The 6,226-nt window shown below is 42.0% G+C and overlaps 1 protein-coding gene across 1 annotated transcript in view; it reads right to left on the bottom strand.

Moving 5' to 3' along the window:
* The window catches only part of T265_07909 (hypothetical protein), a gene marked incomplete at both ends in the record, with an annotated part of 106,220 nt that overhangs the window by 24,375 nt on the left and 75,619 nt on the right, over nucleotides 1–6,226 (bottom strand). The gene's annotated exons all lie outside the window — the stretch shown is intronic.

Below are 6,226 nucleotides of genomic sequence, written 5' to 3'. Positions count from 1 at the left end.
TCAGAAAGGTGATATACGTTGAGATGTGGTAAATAGTTGCTTTTCAAAACGTTAGCCTTATGGTACCTCAATATCACCCACAAATGCAAGGATTGTTTCCCCTGCTAACCACACTCAAACGAAATCTCTAACCCGCTGATAGGTATGTTGACCGTATCTTATCTGTTTTTTCATGATATCACCGTAACCTTGGGTAATCATCCGGGCAGTTTGTCCTCAACCTAGTTTTACGGGATTACTGAACCTAATCTGACATCACGATAATCCCTCCCATTCATTTGCTTGCTCCACCAGTGTACTTTTGATCTCCATGTGGCCCCCTCGTCCTGGCACCCAATCATCTTTACGAAAAGACCGCCGAGTTCGACGCTGGCATAGTAGCTTGTGGGTATGTGTGAAGTTGCGCAACTGAACCACTTACCCATGCATGCTCCTGTTTTGTCTGCTGAGCATACCCTTACTTGTTTTGTAGGGATATCAAAGTGATTGCACCGCCGATCACGATCACGAGACCGGCCTCGGAAAGGACAACACCAAATCACACCACCAAGCCGAAATTTCGCCTACCGTTGTATGGTGTGCGGACCCTGACAATGCACTTTGCCGGTCAGTGACAAATTCGCGTGCCTGTGGACGCCACGAACGTGAACAACTGAGGTGTGCTGCATAGTTTTGTCCACTTTTTTATCAACAGAATCGTAGACTTCCGAAACCAGTTCTCCCCTTGGATGTTCAAGATTGTCAAGCCTGATTCAAAACCGGAACCACGACAGTGATAATACCAGAATCTCCATGTTTTTTCCAGCACAATACAAACCCTAAATAGTTGACATTTCTGATTGATGAACTATTTGTCGTGCTTGCTACGTTGATATTTCCTCACCCTTGAAATTCGCATCCTGCGAGAAAAATTTCTCGTGAAGGTCAATAGGTCAGGGCTAAGCAGTAGTCTTATAAAAGAGCCAAGTATGGCGTCTACGCTACCTTATTTGAGCCCAGTAACATACAAGGAACGTCCTTTAATTTGTTGCTTGCGTAGCATTTGCTACATCTGACCAGCATGTTCCACAAAGTAGATTCCTTTCCACAACTGGTCACAAGATTGCTTCGTTGACCCCAAGTTCTCAAGCGATTAAATGCATTTGGCGCAAGCGTTTATCGAGTTATTCTTAGCAAGATTATTGTGTATATATTAGTAAGGGGATCGAAACCATCAACCCTAATTCTGGGTGGCATTCACTATCCAAATGACTGGTCAAACTACTACCACGACTTCAAAGTTGCACAGAGCTTTTGGTGCTTTTGTGATTAAAAATGCATATTCACATCGCATTTGGGAAACTGTGAAGAATTTAACCCCTCAACAGAATGTGATTTTAGATCTTTGACTGTACGAGTTATAGTGGTCCACTTGTCAGAGAAAAGTACTTCGCTAGATTCTTTGGCTTCTCAGACTTCCGTACGGAAGTGCAAAAGATGAGTCAGGATAGGGGTGATAAATCCATTTTAATCCCCAAAACCCATAGCACCTTGAGAAAACCTAGTGAGACGAACGTGACCGCTGGTCAACCTAACTAACCGGATCTCCTCACATAAAGGTTAAAAACCAGTCCAAAATAGACATCAAGAATGATGCAGGCCGCGCGCCAGATTCCAGGAATCGGCTTTTTCCAAAATGAACAGTCAGTGATAAAAGTCGACCAGTTACGGAGTAAAATAATCTAACGTAGGTACAGTGCCAAGGCGAACTTTAACGGATATGCAACATTTATAACCTTAAGAAACCCTGGCTATGTCCGACTGCAATTTTACTCTTTGTCGATTTACTGCTCCATCTTAGGCCGGTATAAGAAGCCGTTATATGGTTCTAAAAATAGTTGTGCGAAACGTGCACTGGACTGACATTTCCCCCAGTCCTTTTTGTCTCAGCCAACAACAAACTATCTTTAATTTGCTCTGAGGTACATATTCTTCAATCGCCTTGGCACCGCAGATAGTGTACCGACTAGATCGATAGGCCGATCAGATTTGGTTCTTAATCTGTATCACCTCCGCAAGCAGCATCCAGGTTTAGAGGCGCCTCGCTCTTCCATAATTTGTGTAGCACACTAGGGTTTGTTCTGTCTGTTCCTTTCCATGAGAAAAAGTGACTGGATGGTTATATTTAGAACAGGATCGGAATGTCCGGACCGTTAGTTCTGTGGGCCAAATCATCTGGGCCCAAATGTCCGTTGGTAAAAATGTCCCGACTTATTATTGTGAATTCCTCACCACGCGCTGATTTTCTTTTCCGCGCTCGTTGGCTTATTCGATTGCACTGACTGTAATTTTATTCGTAGAGACGCACAGGGCAACCGGTGTACTTGTCCGAGATGGTTTGTTCGCCCACTTACGCAACGAATTGTGAAACATTCAACCCAAATGAATGTCTGATGGTAAGCAAAGAAAAGAAGGTTTTATTTCGAGTTGCAGTTTCCCTGTGCATCCCAGCAGAAGGAAGCAGCACGGTGGTCTTCTGTACTTTTCGATACTAAATAGTTGTAGGTAAGCGGATAAGAGGCGAACGAGGAGCCATCTAGAATTCTGTAGGTGGCGGTTGATCAATTCACTGAATCCGGTGGCTGGTTTCGCAAGCAGATCGTAACTAATGAGATCCATTCACTTCTGCTGCAATCTCTGATGGCTCGTTTGAGTGTTTTAACGTTTACTTTGAACTGCTGTTGCCTTGTGATAAACCCATAAATGTGGTTTATGAGAGAGCTGATGAAAGTAAACTAAATGTTTTTCTAGCAATGCGCTCCTTTGCAAATCAATTCGGTTTTCACGACAGACTCAACTGAATCTCTCGTTTATGATATTCTACAACTGAATATGCTGCACACAGGCAGCCTCATGTTTTAGTTGGCACGATATTCGAGATATCATAGTGTAGTTTCATAAAGGAAACTACTGTAATATCATAAACAAGAGATTCAGTTGGGACTCTCGTGAAGACCAAATTGATTTGCAAATGAATGCATTTCTCGAAAAACAGTCAAACTTGGGTTAAAGTAGAACATAAGATTGACGGAAACTCGGGGACTCCACCTACCTGATGAGTGTTAAGAAGGGCGAAACCGGTCGGGGGCTGTCGAAGAGTTTTCAGCAACCTTGTGAGTAGTTTCCTTTATGAAAATAAACCAAATGTTAATTTGCCGCGAGTCAAATATTATCACGCTTCTGCTCAAGTTAATTAATGAAATTTAATAAATTTTTTATTAAACTTCAGCCAGCCATGTATTATAATCCGCTTTACCAAGAGTATTTATTGGTGAGAACAGCTAAAATCTAGTGCGAGAATTGTCCCTTTGATTTTGAAGACAGAAGCAACAACCAGCGACTGACTTTTTAAACAGCTCTGGCTATTTAATTTCACTAAAGAATAGTTTAGCAGGTTTATTTTTCGGGCAATTTAAAGTGTATCACATACTTGTTATGGCATCCCAAATCTGCATTTAGGAGAAAAGGCTGAATGAAACCTCTGTTGACCCTCATGATCCGTGTGACAACCTTCTACTGTTATAGTGAGATGAATATTTTCCGTCTTCCATTAACTAAGGACTACTGTCTGAGATTGGTAGAAAAACTACATTTGGTACTTCACATGAATTGCTGAGCAATAAAAGTTTCCCATCAGTTCTAACTTGGCGCTATAGACTTCACAACGAAATAAATATTTCCCGTCGATAATTCTAGTTTACACACGTGTGACCCGTATGATCAGTTTCTGCAGCATACCGGATTCATTTGCTGACAAAGTGGATAGTACCCAGCTGGTTATTATACTCTCCAAAGTGTGTAACCAAAGTATAAATGTGAAAATGTTTGAACAAAACGCGTGTGGATCGTATGATAATTGCGGTTGGTAACTAGTTGTGAGTAAATGCTATGTCCCGCTAAATATCACATCGATGAAAACGGTAGAGAAAATTCATCGCCAAATGCGTCAGTGATATTTAGTGTTTGCTCGCAGGAGTATTTCTGTTTTATCAGAAAAGCTTTTGGTCATTTGCACTGCCTGGTTATAGAAAATGAAAAACGGACACGTTTAATCTTCACTTAACTTGGATTCAATATGAAAACTACCACTGTTCTTAGAAGCAGAATTCTTACTGGGTTGACATTCCAACCGGTGGACATACAAGTCATATCGATCAATTTGTAGAACAAACAAGCCTGTTCACATTTGATAGTACATAAATTTGTCTAGATGACTCTGATCGGTCACTAGAAACAAGCTCGTCTCTTGAGTCAGATGTCCGAGGTTCCACTGTCAGTGCATCGCAAATGAGACTAATATGGGTGAAACTCCGGTTCAGTGCCTCTCATTTTGGTGCGCACCCACCAGAATAATCATGACAGTGGGAAGCAGAGATGTTCACACGAGCTGAATGGGTGCTTTCTTCTTCTTTGCGAGATCACGTTAAAAGAAGCTGATGCTGTCTGGTCCTCCTGAAAACTTTGAACTCACTCCGACATCCTATTTTCACCACCATTCTATCTGTTTCTCCTTGTGAGCCGTCTTCGTGTTTGGTCACAACATAAAGAGTATCATGTCAAGTCCTAATTCAGTGATACTGTCAGGTTTATACTTACCTTGTCGTCATACACGCCTTAGTGGACATAAGTAGTCCTAGTAATATATTCTGATTGTTATCTTTGCCAAATCTGCATTGGCTGGTCACTGCATTTGGCTGAGTAGAACGACCTGCATTAGAACCTTCGGGGGAGCAGTTAGGTGCTATTTCTCACAAAACACGGCTGCGGGAGTTTTTAGGTATTTTAGTTCGCATTAATGTAAGTTGTTGTTTATCCTGGAAAACAGTGCTTTGTCCTGATCAGCACTCGTTTAGTAGCATAAAAGAAAACATCGCATGCAGCTTTGGTTGGCAGATTTTTTCATCGTGAATCGCAGCACCGAGGGTCCACTAACAATACCACGGTGAATGTAAACTGAATTGGCCTGAGCCTTATCGGTCCATCCAGAAGGGTTGCAAGTGTCGAGAATTCCGGCCAGCTAGCATGCCCTCGGTCCGGGTTTACACGAGAAACCAATTCGATTTAAAGAACTGTGGAGAGTGCTGGCATGCTGCCGCAGTCCACAGTGAAACATCAGTAATCAAAGTAGTAGATGACCACGCCTTCTTTCATCCCACACAAGTATGATATCGGTCATGAGTGTGTCCTTTATTGCTAAACAGATAACGATATGAAACATGTATCAGATCAATGTAGTGGTCCAACTGTTCTTGGTGGTTGTCAGTTATCACAGTGATCACTTAGGATCCTAATGTATTGCAATAATTTCAAAAATCCGTGAGGGGTAATTTTCGGACTCTAGTGAGCTCTTGTACGCATCAGACCACTTCACGGAAGTAAACAAGAAAAAGTAATTAAAAAATCAAAGCAGCGTATAGTTTCCATACGGTCTGGGGAGTTTTTACGAAAAAATGTAAACCTGAGAGTTTTGTTTGACTAGAATTGCTATAAATGATCGAGAAATCCACTTAATGACTGTAAACCATGGCGTTGCCTACTTTTCTGGAAGCCCGGTTCGCCTACGCACACGAAACTTTCCTCCCAAGGATTACATGACGTGGCAAAGGTCGGATGTTGCATATCGCCAAATTCGATCAGTGCAGTCCACCGCGTTTACCGGTTATTAAAAAAGATTGGGTGGGGAGATCGGCACGACAAACAACAATAAATAACCTGAGCTAGCATGATCCATCTTGGAGACAAAAGGCCTTAATATGGTGTGCCCGAAAGAAAGACAAGATAGCAGGACTTTTTCGATGAATAGTTTCGCTAATGCAATCGAACACATGCCGATTCAACCTAGCGTACAAAACTGTCCGCAGCCTGCTCGCTTATATCATGTTAGAGTGAATCATGTGCTTTGTTCGGGTTCAGTGGCGCTCATAAACGCAAACACTTAATAGATTCAGTTGTTTAGTGTAATTTGCCAACCACACTAAACACATTCGTTAATGCGCATTCCGGCAAAAAAGGATGTCTGTCAGATAACGCCAACAGTCCGGTGCCTTCAAAGTTTTCACTTCAGAAACCAATTACTCTTCCTCAATCGAGCTCATTAAGGATTGCAATACCGTTATTTTACTCATTGTAAAGTGGCGAGTCTACAATCCCCCGGTGAAAAAAGTTCATCAAAAGAATGATGTCTTTT

Source organism: Opisthorchis viverrini, assembly GCF_000715545.1.
Source record: "Opisthorchis viverrini unplaced genomic scaffold opera_v5_195, whole genome shotgun sequence".
NCBI classification, from domain to species: Eukaryota; Metazoa; Platyhelminthes; class Trematoda; order Opisthorchiida; family Opisthorchiidae; genus Opisthorchis; species Opisthorchis viverrini.
The sequence above is the reverse complement of the archived record's forward strand: the minus strand, read 5'-3'. Positions and strand labels throughout refer to the sequence as shown.